Source organism: Zonotrichia albicollis, chromosome 2, assembly GCF_047830755.1.
Source record: "Zonotrichia albicollis isolate bZonAlb1 chromosome 2, bZonAlb1.hap1, whole genome shotgun sequence".
In the NCBI taxonomy this organism is placed as follows: domain Eukaryota; kingdom Metazoa; phylum Chordata; class Aves; order Passeriformes; family Passerellidae; genus Zonotrichia; species Zonotrichia albicollis.
Window position 1 is genome coordinate 52922429 of NC_133820.1, and position 17464 is coordinate 52939892.

General features: G+C 35.8%; 1 protein-coding gene across 7 annotated transcripts in view; it reads left to right on the top strand.

Moving 5' to 3' along the window:
* The window catches only part of CNTN5 (contactin 5), a 619341-nt gene that overhangs the window by 539018 nt on the left and 62859 nt on the right, over positions 1–17464 (top strand). The window lies entirely within an intron of this gene.

Here is a 17464-nt window from a genome sequence, read left to right on the forward strand (position 1 = left end):
TGTGAAAAGCATCCATTAGGGGGAAAATTTCATTAGTATGTTAATGAAATATTTTTTTCTATTATGCTAACATATTGTTTTTAAATAATATGTGTATACATCTAAACTCCCATAATGTGGTACAAGCCAGATTTCCCTCTCTAAATGCACTGAGTTCAAATCTATTCTATTAAAATTAGAGAGTCTGTCAAATAGAGAGATCAGTAGGAGCACTGTGCTCCACAATGGTGAAATTTTGCTGCTTTTGAGAAGGTCCTCCTATGGCTGTGACTCACAATACAGTAAATCCACTTTCAGACTGCTTGTTCTCATCCCAAGTGTGCTGAAGCTATGTTAGAAAACACTGAAGCACAAAAGCAATCTGCTGATTCAGAATTGCTGGGGTTTTTAAACAAAAATCATACATCAGTAAACTTTGCTTGAATTAAGTAGTCTGTCCTCCCATGCCACTGGAAAACAAAATGAAAACATAATATCATAAGCCCTTAATAATTAGTTTTGGCTAATTGGATGGAAACACCTATTGTTTTTCTGTCTCAAATGAATGATGGAAAGGGATACAGAGTGATTGTGAAATGGGAGAGTAAGATCCAGGGGCACTCAGAATTAGGATATACACAGTTTTTACATAAGTTTCAGAGCTGAATATAGAAAATGCTAGTAAAATATGCCTCTGCTTTGCAAGATATTTTTAATAATCAGCCCTGTTTAATATGTTAAGCAGATGTTTTCCAGTGCATTTGTCTACGTCTTTGTTTCTTTGATCAGGCGTATGAACCTTTAAATTGAATTTCTGCATTTGTGGGTTTCATTTTAACAATTTCCTATTAATTAGACCAAATGAAATCAAATCTTATGGCTAGTGTCCCAGCATGAAGATCAAGAACTAACGTAGCTCCATACAATGAAACACAAGTCATTATTTAATTGCCGAGGCATTAGTTGTTTAAACATGGTGATTAATTCATTTGTCATTTACAAAGATGAAAATGGTAATTGTGTAATTAATTAGAGAGAGGCAGATTGCCTTAAACGAATCAAGCCTTAATCTGTAAATCTCAACTAACACAGGCCTAATTTAAATGGAAACATTTTAAATTTCTTTTATTTAATATTTTCTGGTAAAGATGGTAACTTTTGCCTAACTGGCAGCATTTTGCACATGAAAATATTACTCCAATAACAATTCAGGATTTCTGTTCAGGCACCAATGATTTATTTAAACAAATTTCTGTACATAAGAACATTGTTGTGTAAAATGAGTTATAAAGAGGAGGAGGTAAGGCTTGGCACTATTTGTTTGGAAGTCAGTTGTTGTACTTGCAATAGAGCTTAGTTAGACAAAAACCTATTAAATTAATTTTTGAAGTCCCTGTCTTTGATCCCAAATTTTATTCTTTTCTTTCATCCCATCTCATAGAAACTACTTCAACTTAGTGGCCAAACTGGAAATATTTCACAATTTTTGTATGACTAGTGATGCAGAATGTTGAATACTAAAAATATTTTTTAAAATATTCTTATCAAAATATGCTAATTTTTTGTTCAAAACTAAAGAAATTCCAGAAATCTGGGAGAAAAAAAAAAAATAACATCCTGTAGTAAATTTGAACCTTTCACAACCATGGCTAATTCTATGGAGTTAGATATCAGAATAGTATCCCCAGAATACTTGAACATCCTCTAAACATTAACTACCTAGTACTAAAATATTTTCCTTTTTTCCATCATGCATATTTTCACACACATGGGTAGGAAACCAGTATTATTTGCATTATTTGTACTTCAAACACACATTTGTATCATCACAGCTAAGAATATGGTTCACCACCTGTGCTGCATCCAAGAATTTCTTGATGGTCTACATTTTTCTCTTGATTATAAACAAGGAACTAGTGGACTACTGAATTCTGATCGAGTTTAAAATTCAGGCAGAACATCAGCCAAAAAGGTTTTCAGAAGGTACCTATTCCCAGAAGGTTACCTTGGACACAAATATCTCCAGTGGTTTGTTAGGCTTATGTGCTGCCTACAACCTGGTTAAATTTCTATAGTAAAGCAAAAGCAAAATAGAAGGGAAGGTTTTGTCATTATTGTGTTATAGGAAAGACTACTTGCCTTCTGCAAGTATCATTAGAACTACAAGATTTCATCTTTAAATGAAAAATTAGAATTGGATCAAAGACAACATAGAAAAAAAAAGGAGAAAATAAAAAACTTGAGTGATCATGCAGCTGTAAGAATTAAAGCATAGCTGAGCTTAAGCAAGATCTCAAACCCTATATCTTCAAACACTCAGATGGAAAACCAGATCAGAAAAGTATCTGATGGGATTAAACCTATATCTTATCTCAAAGCCCCTTGCTTTGTGGTGAACTTAGAGCTTTGAGGTTAAAATTATATATAATGTCAACAACATAAACATTCTCATTTTGAGATGAAAATAGCTGTAGAAGACGTGATATTAGCTTGCAGCTATAAGGTTTCTTTATAGTCACAGTGAACACGAATCTTTCATCTCACCCTTTGGTTTTTGTTTCATTTTTTTATGGCAGCATTGCCTAAGGGCTTCATTGTGTAGTGTTTTATTCTTTGATTATTTTACACTACCTTACCTTCTTTACTAATTGTGACTTTTGAATCACAGTGCCCATATTCTAGAGGAGTTCAGAAAAGAGCTAGAATTCATTCTAAGGGTGCACAGGCAGCAAAAGAATGTTCGACATTTTCTTCACCCCGATTTGTCCCTCACCATTCTTCTCATATCTGTCCTTCCTAGGTGAAACCCAGGAAAGTACCTGGCCCTTGCAGGCAATTGGTTAGAAAGTAGCAATAAAGTTTTCTTGTACCTTCACTGTGCAGGGATAAGAATAATAAGTCTCTTAATAATTTCTTTTGCTTAACCATGAAGCCTAAGGTAAGACATTCTTGTTATTGTATAAACAGTCATTACTTTGTTCTTTAAATAAATACCAAATGTGGAGAAACAAAGTATCAATACAACTAATTCCACACTGACCAAGAAAAGCTTTTAGATACAAATCACAATTATGTAGAAAGAGTAGTCTGTGAAAGAATGGTCAATGGACCGTGGTTCATAAATGACTCAGTGGTCTCAAACTCTTCACACAGGTGTAGTGATCACTAATGACCTCTTTGCAATGATAATTACTGCAAATCCATACTTATTTCATGTTTGGAAGTAGGACCAACTGATTAGCCAACTGATTTATCTGCTGCTCATGTCATTGCTGAGCAGCTGAAGAAGTAGGCTCTTCATTTGTTCCATTACAGACTACAGGCATAGAATGTGTCTTTCCTTCTAGGATCACAGAAGCAGCTAAACTCAAATTGATGGGTATTGGTTTTGCATTCATTGCATTTCCTTTCATATGAGGCAAAACCCTTTACATTGTCATTTATTTTAAGATTATTTTCTTCTTTTCCACCAACTATTTTCCTATTTTCATAGAATCATAGAAGAGATCTGATCAGAATTGACCCCCTAGTACCCCTTGCAATGAGTAGGGACACCTTCAGCTAGATCAGGCTGCCCAGGGCTCCATCAAACCTGACCTTGAATGTTTCCAGGGACTGGTTATCTACCAACTCTCTGAGCAGCCTTTCCTAGTCCTTCACCACCCTCATCATGAACAATTTCTTCCTTATACACAGTTCTAACCTCCCCTCTTTTGATTTCAAGTTATTGCACATTGTCCTATCACTACAAGGCTCATTAAAAATGTGTTCCCACCTTTCTTCTAAGTTTACTTTAAGTATTGGAAGGATGTTCCAATCGGAAGATTGGTGCTACAGGACTCATAAAGGTAATGTTACTGCATTATAAACATATGATAATTGAGCTAATTTCTTTTAGTTCAGATATTTCACAATTCATGCTATCAGTCTGTATTTGAGTATGAATCTCCTTAGATTCTATATTTGAAGATATAAATCAAAGTGCTTCCACAGTAAAGATAAGCCCATAAGTTGGAGTGCTTTATAAATGTCCATAAATAAAATTCCATCTATGAGCTTGGAACTTGTCAAGCAGCACCTTGAACATACACATATTTCTGTGTATCACTAAGCCTTATCACGGTCAATCCTGACCCTACATTTGAAGGTTTTAAACCATAACTCACTCTCAAAGGGATGTTTTTGTCTGATCCTTGTAGCAAAGATCCCACCTCACTGCCTTCCCTTCCACAGTTCCACTGCTAAATGGCAGCTTAGGTTTCCACTCTCAATAAAAACAGTAAATAAAATTTTCTTGTAAAAAAGCAATTTGTTTTTGCCAACTATTCATGGAAGAAGCTGTGAAATCTTGATTTAAAAGGCCAATTGCTCTTTACATACTACTTCTGCAAAATCCATAAACAATCCTATAATCATATCCGAGCAACTCCGTGGAGAGCACCGCAAAGGATCTGAGTTCAAACACTCAAAAATAAGGGAAAAAAATAATGGATGAGGTTATAAGCGTAATCTCAGTTCAGCAGGAATTCAAGTGTGATAGGAGCATGAGTCAGAGTTCTGAGGATTTTACTGCAATTTTCATCAAAGTGAGCATGCTTAAATCACTAAAAATCTTTGAACCACAGGAGCTATGTTTTCTTAGAAATGAAGTAAAATCAAGGGCCATTTTTTAAATGGAGAAAACTTGGCAGCAGAAAGGTGAAACTATAAACAGGTTATCCTCATTCACTGTGTCCTTGGAAGGGTCATCCTTCCCTTCATGTTGGCTTTTAGTTCAGCAATCTTTCATCAGGTTTCAATAAACCTGTATGTAGTCACCTCTGTATCACTAGGAAAAATGTCTTTCTTTTCATTGCCTCTAATCCCTGACTGTGTCTTTTCCCAGACCTCTGAAGACAGGGAAAGAAAGATGCCAACACAGTGAACTGCAAAATGATGGGCAAAACTTGTGCCATCTGTCACTACCTGCTCTAAGGACACATTCACACTACTGCCTTTAGATACTTAGCTTAGCCTTGTCAGGTCCCTGGCAAGTAGTTACCTGGTCTAATAGATTCAGAGTACACAAGTAGTTATTAAAAATAGATTACATTTTTTTTAATTTCTGGAAAATAATTCTGTGTTCAAAAGTGAGATGTGAATGTAGAGTAGGCAGTGAGGTCTCTGTTGATTCAGTACTCCTCCCTGTCATCCTGAGAAGGGACCTTGCTACAGTACAACTACATAAATTTATGAAATAGGGAGTGTTTTCTGATTAGTCTAGCTGTAGAATTACAGGACAGAACTGCATATCTGGCAGCAGGTTATCCCTAGTGAGTCAGTAACTTTTTCATCCTACTTTCTGTGTTCCCAGCTCCATGCCAACAACATCGATAATGCACTTCATAGGAAGATTAGGGAAGAAGTGAGATGTAGCAACATCTTAACATCCTAAGAATATCATAACATACAATTTTGTGCAGAAAAGAAGAGTTAGGGAAGAAAGAATGAAAAGCAAGTGAGTTTGAGAAGGGAAGTAAAATTTAGGCAAACAAGGAAATTATATCACTGAAGAAGTATCATGTTCTTGTCTCTATTCTGGTGAGAGAAGATGCCTATTTTTTGAGACTGTTGGTATTAAGACAGATAGTAAGCTTGGAGTTGTGTGCCATGTGAATGATCTAATGCTGCTTTGACCGTCTCAAATAGGAAACAAGAGCCAGATTTTAGCATTAGAGTTTCCCATTATAATTACAACAGCAGATATCTTTGAATGATTGCGTAGCTACTATGTCACCAGTCTGTAGATGTGACATAGATAATGCCACACAAAAATTTACTTCTGCCCCTAGACCAATATGGACCAATATGAGATCCTCTCCAATGCAGTGTGGCATTGCAACTATGACAGTTTATATCTTGAAATTAGCAACCCACAACTGATAACCTGTATCATGTGGGAGTATTGGTCTGACCAGTGGGATGTAATGATGTATACCCAAAATAAGTAAGTATTGGGGGGCATTAAGTCTCATCCATCAGAGAACCTGTGGCTGGTAGAAGCAAGAGAAACCCAAAAGTCATCCAAATCCTTCAAATTACTTGGGCATTCAACACCACAAAATTTGCATTTGCATTTTCTCTCCGAGCATTTTCATTGGTTCTTGCTGGCTCTCTTGTCCTCTCTGGGGCTTGTGACCACCGCAAATTTCCATCCATGCACAAGCAATAAATGCACTGAGAGACAGGATGTAGAGGGTGTGTGTGGGTAGTTTATGCATAAAGCAAAATAGACTTTGCCTGAGGACACCTTTTTTTCACATAGAGTGTTTCCCCCAAAGAAGTGTATGACCTTCTCACTGCGCATTATGGGACACTTGATCCTAAAACAAGAGCCATCTTTGGGAGCAGCCTGGTGGAGTAGCACAGATAGAGTCACTGACTTTTTTTTTCTTGTTCCATTATTTTTGTCACATTTTATTGCACATAACTTATATCACTGAAGGTATTCCATCTGTTATCTTCCATGCGCGGCGATACAGCTGTAGATAGATACAGTTTTAAACTGAGAACAGAATCACGTCCTACTGAACTGTTATTCCAACCTGTAATCAAAATGTTTGAGTTGTGGCTGAAGTGTGAGATATTCCAGAGTAAACTAAAGCTTCTAAGGTTCAAACAACTCTAATCAATAAATTGTTTGTCAGTAAGAACTTTGTACCCTTTTCACCTTTAGTGGCAATGTGGTTCTCTGGAGGGAACATGTGTCTTTTTAACTGCCTTTTCCAGTTAATAGACTGTATTTCACCTTGTGACATGAGAATAAAATAAATCTTCTTTCACCTAGTTTTCCAGCCATAGTACCTGTTTCCCTCCCAGAATACAAAATGAACTCATCTGACCTGAAAAGTGGAGTCAATAAGATCCTAGTTCATTTTAGTCAAAATCCTATTTACCACTCCTACAGTCTGGAAGTATTTTTGTGCTGAGCCAATGCTTTTAAACTGCCTCTCTGCTGAACTGATTGTCTCTCATTCCTGCAAGATGTCTACATCCACAGGTCAGATTGGTTCTTTCACGAAACGTAAGAAAATTAATGTAGATCTGTCAGATTTACAGCTTAGTTAGATATATGTTTTTACTTCTCATAAAGGTTTAAACACTACATGACCTTCTAAGTAGGATAATTAACCTGTGGGTTTACTATTAAAAGAGAAAACTAATTAGAGAGAGTTGTCCATTAGGAGGAAAGGTAGTATTCCGGCAAAGCTGTCTTCCAGAACAAATTTTCCTCCGGTAATTTTGTATGTGCTGCAGAAACACCACAGCCTTTGCTCTGCACTGCTATTTATAATCAAGGCTTCTGAAACCTATTCTTGCGCCAATATCTTAATAAACAAGGTGTTGTTGGTAGAGGTATGGCCTTTTGAGCACACCTCTTGTTGAGGATACAGTCAGGAAGTGTGTTGAGTGTGAATTATGTAGAAATCCAGAGCTGTATCGCAGAAATAGGTTAGAGATGCATCATGGAACTATAGATGGATGGAAAGTTGTTTGTCAGGTGTTTCACTGCACACATTTTTTATGGAGTCTGTTCTATCCCACAGATTTCTCCACTGAAAAGCTCCTGTCTAAAGGCGTGAAGTAGTATGGAGTAATGGAGCCATGAGATAGCTTTTTACCTCTATCCTTTGCTTTCTTTCTGGATATAGCAAGAGATTATTGAGATCTTTCACATTAGATCTAATTGTCAGTGAAGATGATAGAAAAAAGAAGCGCTGGAATTTCCAAGGGTAAACTCAGAAATATCACAGAACTAAGCAAACAAGTAATGACTGCCCCTTACTGGACACAGCATGATAATCTCTGATATGAATAACCAGCAAGCCAGTAGGGACATCTTACTGCAAAGCAGGACCAATTATTTTATTCTATCCTATTACGGCTGTACTAATACATGCCATTTTTTATTGTGTACAATGTATCAAGCTTATAAATGCTCAAAATTCTCTGAACATCTCAGCAAATGTATTTTAGGAAGGAATCTATGTTCAAATTATTCTTTTCCCATTTTCAGAAGTTGATTTCATACTGAAGAACTATTTGACTCTGTCCCATCTAGATCACATATCTTTCATGAAAATGTGTGTCAAACTCATTTGTAGTCTAGATGAGACCTTATGGTTATTAGACAGGGAGAAAATAGGGGCTATTTCACAATAGCAGTGATTGCAAGGCCAGCAGTTCTGTGGAGCACTGAATCTTATATTGACAGCTCTAAACAACTAGTGAAGAACTTGGAGCTATTGATCCAAGCCCAACATACATCATGCTAGTGAATCTCCTCTTCAAAGAGTTTCTACCTGGACCAACACGCAGTAAGGGCAGAACTTTGCACACTCTTCCAGAGGCTGAATAATGATGAAAGCAATCAGTCTTCATCTTCCAGAATCCAGCAGTACCTGCCATATGACAGAAATATAATTGGAGCTTCTCCAGTTGACAATGGAGTCAGTTTGATGTGAGGATAAGGCAGACATTGCCACATTCACCTGTCCTGTCTCTGTACTACTACTGAGATCAGGTATGAGATGGTTGAAACCACAGTTTTGTAAAATTCATTCAAAAGTAACAAATTAACAGAATGCTACGTTAATAGCATTAAACAGTAGACCATTAAAACTACCTCAGCCTTCCCTTACCAGACCATATAAATCTCATTGTCCGATTTCTGAAAATGGTGGGAAAGAATATGCTTTCTTTGGTGTGTTTTGATGCATTATATGAGTGGGACACAGAAAGTTCTTATCTTTTCAAACCTCCATGCTGGCTATTTTAGAAGGATTTACTACCCTCTTGCTGATTTGATTCTCACCAGTCAGCTTCCTTCTCAAGCATCCAGCCATCAGTTTGACTGCTGGTCCTTCACCTCCTTCTCGGGATTAGAGCATTCAGCTCCATGTGGCATTCCAATACTGACTGTCTATGTATGCCAGGGAGAGAGCACTACCAAGTAGAAAATACCTCAATCAACGGGGGGGATCTTAAACAATGCATATTAATTATCTGCAAGCTGAAATGGTTTGGGCTTTTTTTTTGGTGGGTGGGAGGACACAATAACTGTTTGTGTTTATTTTTCTTGAGAGCAAGGGTTTAATACAGAACAATCATTCATTCCCTTCTATCCAGCTCTTCTTTTCACATGAAAGCAGTAACAGTATATCTAAGAAAATAATTTTTCAGAGAGGTGGGAAATATTCCATTTCAATGCTGTGTTACATAAAAGCATCACTTGCAGTTAGTATTCTAGTAGTGCTGTAGAATCAATACTGGAAAGCAGGTTCCATCTGACTGGACATCATTACACAGCTTACAACAATAGTGCTTTTGCTAGATGACTGCTAGATGACTTTCATATGATGAGCGTATGAAAACTTCCCATGTAAGCATATAATTAGCAGTCTTCAATTTACAAGAATAAATTTGAATGAAATTTAAGTTTCTGCTCTTCATATTATATTGCTGAATTTAATGTTAACTCTTCAAGCATAGCAAGTTTGGCTGTTTTGAGATGTGTTTTATCTAGTACAAGGCATAAAAGAATCATGTAGTTGAATGAAATAATGTTATTTTACACTGGCTGAAGATCTGCCTCCTTGAGCATCTGGTCTATTTGAATTTTACCTCTTGCATATAAGGTCTGCCTTTGAGTATTAATGTTCCTTTTCTAACTAACAAGTGAAACACAGAAATATCTCAGAATAACTGAAGTTTCCTGTGTATGTTTCTTTTCCTGGAGGGATCATGCAGTCCTTGCAGAAGTTATTATTTCTTAAGCTTCTGAGTAAAAGAGAATAAGTTAATAATTCATTGCTGTCACTTAGAAACATGGAGAAAATTATTGTGATAAAGCTTTTCCTGAAAAGAAGGAACCTTTTTGCAGCAGGGGAAAATTTCTGACATTGAAACAGTGTGCAAAAAAAGAGGAACACATTAAATTATTAAAAATATTTAAATATTAAAATATATATAAAATTTGAATGGGTCAAAAGTATGATATGGATTTTAAAAATATGAAAGAACATTTTAATAATTTTAGAGTATTTTCAGCATGTTTAGAGATAAATTGCTTTAAACCAATTGTGTTTTATAAGGGCTTTTAAAGGAAGTCTTAGACTTCAATGCAGGGCAGAAAAGACCTTAAATAGCCTTTCCTAAAAATTTCTTGAACAAGTGTTTCCAGAACACTTATCCTCATATGTCTTCTGAGTAATACTCCCAGTTCTTACTTTGCTCAAGACGAAACACATTTGAGGGTAAAATATTTGAGCAGCACAACAAATTGTGATCTACCAATTAGTAAAGTGATATTAAATTTTCAATATGTACCAACACTTCCTTGAGCATACCAGTAAAAATGTAGAATAATTTAAATATTTTCTTGGTGTATAATTTCTCTAGCTAATAGATTACTGATGTGAATTTCTGTTACCTTCTGTTACCTAATGTTAGGGTCTATTTCAGTTTATTACCTCGGTTATCTTGTTTATTACCTTAGAAATTCAATTTTTAGCACCTTTCTATCATCCTTGGCATTGGTCCTATTAATAGAGTCTTTAAAGCAAACTATGTGCTTAAGTTTTGGTTTGAATAACTTCATAAATGCAAAGCATTATTTAAAATAATAATGACCAACTGGTTTGTACAAAGAAAAAAGCACTCCCAAAGACCCTTCTGATTGTGACATATCAGTGTTTTCCAGACTTTACTGCACAGAAACACTGCAGAGATCATATTTATTCCCTCTGCTTAGAACAGAAACCACATTTGTTAGCAAAAAATAACTTCTAGTGTCATCCACATGAAATTATATTTACATACATGGACAGCATTTGCACCAGGGAGAGCTATGTATTTTCATGCACAAATGTTCCTGTGCAACAAACAGCAAGGACAAATGAAAGGCCTGGCTGTGACACTTTGAAAGAAACTGCCCTAAGACAGTTTGCATAGATTAGCTTAAATAGAGCTGGAAGTAGTTTGTGGGATATTAATAATAAGGTTTAGCATATTCCAATGACCTAAGATATCACACACAGGAATTGCACCATTATAAATGTTTGAAAACATGACGTGAAGAAAATCCAAATAATTTCATGCTTTGCCAAGGGACTATGCCAAATATAGGGGTTTTTTCCTAATTGAGTCAAGAATATTAAAATAAAAATTACTCTATCTAGGGTGATATTATTAAAAAATTAATATAAAGTAGATTTTCTTTTGCTTATCTAAGTGGCTTTACTATAGCAATGACTCACATCCATTTTCTGTAATCATTAGAGGTTTGTGGATCTATTATGAAGGAGCAAGAGAAAGCAAAGGGGAATGAGATAGCCCAAAGCCATTCAGGGAGAAATAAAGGTTTCAACTATTTACAAATACTTGTTCTGATTCTTTGTAGTCTACATTAAAGGAAACTGACAGATCCCAAACCCAAACTAATGTCAAATGACAGATTGTTCAGATCAGAACACTGTGAGGGGCCACAGGCTAAATGAGTCAGTGCAGCTTCTCTCCATTTGCATCTTTAAAATTCTTATTTCCAGCATGCAGACAAACCAACTTCATACTCCTGATTTTAGATCCAAATGAAAAATGCAGGGGATGGTTTTCTGACCACCAATAACTTTCTTTTTAATTCCAGTTACTAGATATTAAAGTTTGTAGAGGTTTTAACTAAATCTTATGCTTCCCTTACTGCTGTGGTTATATCTCTAATGTGCAATAAAAAGTTTCTTTGGTTTGAAAGCCAGAAGAACGAATTGAAAACAGAGAAAGATAATAATATCTACAGCCTAACCAAACTACCCATTGCTAATTCTTCCTCCCCACCAAAAATGGTAGTTCTGACTTCTATTTTTTCTTACTCTGTAATTGTTATTTAAAGAAAATAGAGCTCCAAGTATAAGCTGCCTGACATTAATTTCAATTAAGATCCAGACACTGTGTCCCTGTCTGAAGCACTGTGTAAGAAGTGCTTAGTAAAATCCCAAATTGTTGTATAGCAATTGTAATGTTTGCTGCCTCAACTTCTTCAGCATCCAGAAACAATTTCTACCACAGCGTCAAGATATCTGCTTGTGAGAATCTGCTATGAATGATGCTAGAGAATGAAAATTAGAGTTTCCATTTCTCATTATCTGAATCTTGATGGAAATTTCTGCTCACTGATCTAACGTGCTATGGAGAACAAATGCACATCCTGGCCCCAGTGGGTCAAGGTAAAACTGTCCCTGGTGATAAAGAAGGCTGAAAATTTCCAGCATCAATTTTCAACATCCAATAGTATGTCCTCTGCTAGCTGTAAATAATATCTGAGAATTTCTATGGTGGGTTACACCAGATGTTATTGAACTAATATTTTTTAGTAAGACAGGGGAACAGTAAAAGTATCTGCACTACTAATACATTTCATTTATACTAAAGAATCCATCAAAGGAAAAATTATATGGCAGGCAGAATATATCTCCTTTTTTTGTATCAAAACAATGATGTCTGTATTTCCCATGTCTTACTCCTTCTCTTCAATATAAGACCAAAGTTTACAGTCAGAGCTCTCAAAAGTTTTCTGTAAACAGAGAAGCGGGAAGGAAAAAAAATTGCTACCTTTTAATCAAAATATTGTAAAAAAAATTCAAAATTTCTCATAAAAGCTACTCCTACATATCATATCCTACTCCCATTCTCTAAATCACATGAAAGCCAAAAGAAGCTGAGTTTTGCCATTCATATTTTTGGGGACCTTACACACTGTTCACTTCCATCAGCATGTTCCTTACCTCCTGCCAGTCAGAAGATTAAGAGAAGGCATTTCAGACTGCCAAATAAAGGATGCCCAAACACCATCCATAAGAAAAGATCCAGCATTTCTTATGAGCCTGATTTCCATCCATCAGCTTCTTAGCAAACACTTGGCCTCAGAGAACACCCTTCTATTCATGTCAACATCCCATATGCAAACAGTGTGGAATTTCATCCTTCCAGATAAAGCTGCACATTCTTTATCAAAGGCTTACTCTCCCTGGTGCATACTTCATTGCTGAAAGAAGAACAAAATTGACAAAATTCCTGATCTGAGTGAGCTAATGCATTTTTGTTTATACAAATGTACTAATGTTTTCAATCTAAACTTTTACTGGTGATTATAAACTTTGAATAGACTGCAATATTTTTTACAGTTAAAATACTAATTTGAAAATATTTTTTGAAAAATATAGTTGCTGAATATTTTCCAGTGTTAATCTAAGTCCAATCCTGAAGCCTAGGAGAGGAAAATTTATACTCTCATTCATATTTCTATGGTTTTGTAGCAGTTCTCTAACTAGTTTAGCAGATTATGCAGTCATTAGCAAAGCTGATATTCTAGAAATGCTACTAATATGTATGTCCAAATTTGCTGATGTTCTTGGCAAGCTGGGCATCCAACAGCTGCACTACTTCTGATAAAATCAGAGTGGAAAATTATAATGTGCAGAGATATAAGACACACTTTGAAATCACATTCAATTTCAATTTAGGTCTTTTAATTATTAATTTGTTGGGGGGTTTCAGCTTCATTGGCAGTGAAGCTTGTGGCTAATTGATTTCCATATCTGTGCTTTAAGAACTTATATCCTTTCACAGGTGTTCTGTCATGTGTGTCAGCCTAGTGCAGGTGTCTAATGGCTATTTCTGCATGAGCAGGTAGTATGGATCAATAGGAAATGCAAAAAATTGATACTATCCACACTGTCCACTCTCCAAAGCTTCTCTTTGGAATATCTCTGGTTCCATTCCACAGATGGATTCCTGTTTTTATCTGAAAAGCAATTGAGTCCTCAAGCATCCCTTCTACTTTAGCTTCAACTGAAATTCAGGTGCTCAGACAGCTTCATTTCAGAAACAAGCCCACAGCAAGTGGGGACAATGAAGAAATTAATTTCCAGGCCTTGCAGCAGCCAGGATTTTGTCACAGAAATTATGCCAGATCATGAAATGTACTTCTATCTGGGGAACTAAATTAGGATTTGAGGGTGGGATTCAGTTCCAGGTTGAGATCCAAAGTGTGGAGATCTGCAATGTGAATTAGACATCTGCACTTTTTTACCTTTAATAGAAGTTCAACTGACTGCTGACAAGATCCATGAATTAACATGTAAAATAGAAACTCATCTCACATGCAGTTTTAATTTTACAAACAGCCTCCAGAACAAAAGGTTTTCTTTCCTCCCTGGTCATCATGTTGATCTTTCCAAATGTCAGCTTGATTAGAATTAATCTTTCTGAATACTGATGATCAAAATTAGCTTAATTATATTTCCTCAGCACTTCATGTATTAATATTTCTATAAAGAGATGCACATTGGTATCTGATACATTCTAGGGTTGCATTTTCCTTTACTGCATGGTCCTCTTAGTTCAGAGTCACAACTACTGCTTTTCTACCAACCTAGTGCTCAGCTGCTTTCTCAAAAAACCATTTATTTAATCAAATTTTTAGCAGCCTTTTTGTATCCTGGAAACTTTGAAAAATAATATCATAGTATAAAAAACAATTTCTCTCTCTAAAAAAAGAAGTCTTTTCTTCAACCACTTTCTTAAAAATCCTTAATTTTTGTATTAAATGTATTTAACCAACCATGGGAATTTCAGCATGAAAATCATTGTTGAAACCCACGGAAGATTAAATCTGCACTTATTTTCTCTGGAAAATATTTCTTTTTATGGAATATTATAATAGTTTAATCTCTTTCAGTGTACTTAGGTTAACCCATGTTCAATTTTATCTGAAGTCCATTTGCTGTTATATCTTACTTCCACTTTCCTAGCAATTACTGTTAAAATCTCAGTTGCAGTTGATCTCAAGACATGTTTTTTGACATGAGATGAGACATTAACTCTCATATCCTTTTCTTCATGTCATTAGACAGATGAAATTTCTTTTTTACAAAGACAGTGATTTTGTGCCACTTTTTTACAGAAACCTTTCATAGGCAACATCCATCTCCTTTATGTGAATACAATAACTTTTCTTATACTTAAACACAATAATTTCCAAACTCTCACTGTGATCTCTAAACCACTTTTTTTCTATTTGTTAATCTATCATCAACTGTCCCTTAGTTTCTATTTAGTTAATAATTTACAGTTGCTTCTTTTCCTGAATTATCCTTAATTCTACCCCAGCCCCATTTTCCTCTCTTTGCTTACCTTCTATTTATGAAGTGAAAAAAAACTTTTGCTATGAAACTTTTTTATTAAAATATGTAGACGTGCTACACAGGTGGTCTCTCTGTGACTGAGAGATACTGGCAGGGAAGGAGGAGAAGTCTATGATCCTGCTGTGTGCAGCAAGTATTGTATGCATAAATAAAGCATTTCAGTTTCCATCATAACCAGGCCTCTGGCTTCTTTCCCAAACACACACAAAAAAAGGGAGAACAGATGAGTGCTAGGCACCTTAAAGAAAATATTAATTTCTGAGCCAAATAATTTACTAGCAAATGTGTTTGCAATTGCTTTGATTGAGTGATTACTCTTTCACTCATGGATAACAGAAGCTTTTAACTATGGAGAAATGTAGTTGACAATATCCATAAGATTCATTAGTAAATCCTCCATATGCATCTAAATTTCTTTTCCTCCAAGGTCAGAATTCCAAAACTGTTTTATATCAGGACCTAAACAGTGTATAATCTTCTATAGTTTGCAAATATTAAAGGAATATCCTGGGCTTTTTACTGATCCTGTCAGAATATTGATTAGAACTATCACTGTTCTGCAAAAACTATTGCCATACAAATTATGTCATCAGAACAATGAAAACTGAGCATATTGATAGCATTGTTTTTTAAATTAGAAGGAGAGACTATGAAGGAAGCTCGCACCATTGTCAGTTTCTAAAGCAGAGTGTTTCTTCAAAGGTGTGGCATACTGTAACAAAGTTTCAAGCCTTCTTATTTGTTGGGAAAAAAAATCAAACCCTCAAAACTTGAATTTAGAGTCATTTGCTTAATACAATAACGTTTTCTATAAATTTACCTTTACACAAATAATGTGACTCAAATACTGGTGTAAATTTTTTAGAGCAGGATGAGAGAGTCATCCTCAGGTTGTACTGGGGAACCCTTGAGTTGACATGTCCTTCCTCTGCCCCATTCACTTTTGAAGCTATTATTTTCTTCTGCTGTCTGCTGAGAGCAGTGAGTGGTTTCACATCCAAAGTGAACAGAAGCACATTTTTCACTGGAATGAAATTCTGTTTTCTCCACAGAAATATTTATGAACCTTGAATAATAAACCACCATTTCTTACAGAGTTAGAAAATAGGGGATATTGGAAGGAAGGAAGGAAGGAAGGAAGGAAGGAAGGAAGGAAGGAAGGAAGGAAGGAAGGAAGGAAGGAAGGAAGGAAGAAAGAAAGAAAGAAAGAAAGAAAGAAAGAAAGAAAGAAAGAAAGAAAGAAAGAAAGAAAGAAAGAAAGAAAGAAAGAGAAAGAAAGAAAGAAAGAAAATAATGCAGTCTCATATTAATGATTTAATTTGAGCACATTATTGAATTTTAAGACTGTATAAATCACTTCTAGCATCAATCAAAGGAAACAGCTGTGAAGTTTAACACATACAGCCTATAAATGTAATTCCTTCCCTCTTTTGCTGCTGAAGAGCCCAACCCAGTCCTGTCAAAAGTGCCATACTCTTGATTAAATACTTCTCAAGAGTAAAACACAACATTGCACAATACCTTCCATGATTTCTAACCACAGACTCCACAGAGGATTCCCAGCAGAAGGAGTGTCAGTCTATACTGTATCACCCAGAAAGTCCTCTCAGGACAGGTATACATAAAAATCCACCCAACCCAGGAAAAGAGCTGCCCACCCACTTATTTAGATTCTCTAACACAGAGATGTTACCTTAGTTTTCAAATACAGGAGAAGGAAGCATCCCATGTCCTCCCCCACTTCTATGGGATAGCTGAAAGCATTTGCTGAGGATAATCTGCTTCCAGTGTCCGTGCTCCCATCCGACATCTCCCAAGACCTTTGAGAGAGTCACAATCCCTACTCAACCTGGGAAAGGATACACAACACCTGCAAGCAGGGCTTGGATTAAACACCATCTAAGAGTTGTCATATTCCCTTTAGGCTCCTAGCGCTCTGTCAGAAAAAGAGCCGTGATTATTTACTGCTCTTCCAGACTGCACCTCCAAGATAGAATAAATTCAGTGTCTTTGTCAGTTTAAAAGAGCAAAAAGAGTGTTAATTTACACACTGCTTCATGGATTTTATGATTAATATTGTGCAAGCAAAACCAAAATTTGAATGTGAGCAGCTAAACGTTTCTCATGAATATGCTTTAGTGGGGTTACTTACCAAGAGGTACAGTGGAGCTGCAATTATAGACTCAGAAAAAAAGGCAACAAACCCATCTACAAAAAGCAAAGATTATTTAGATTATTTAAGTCCC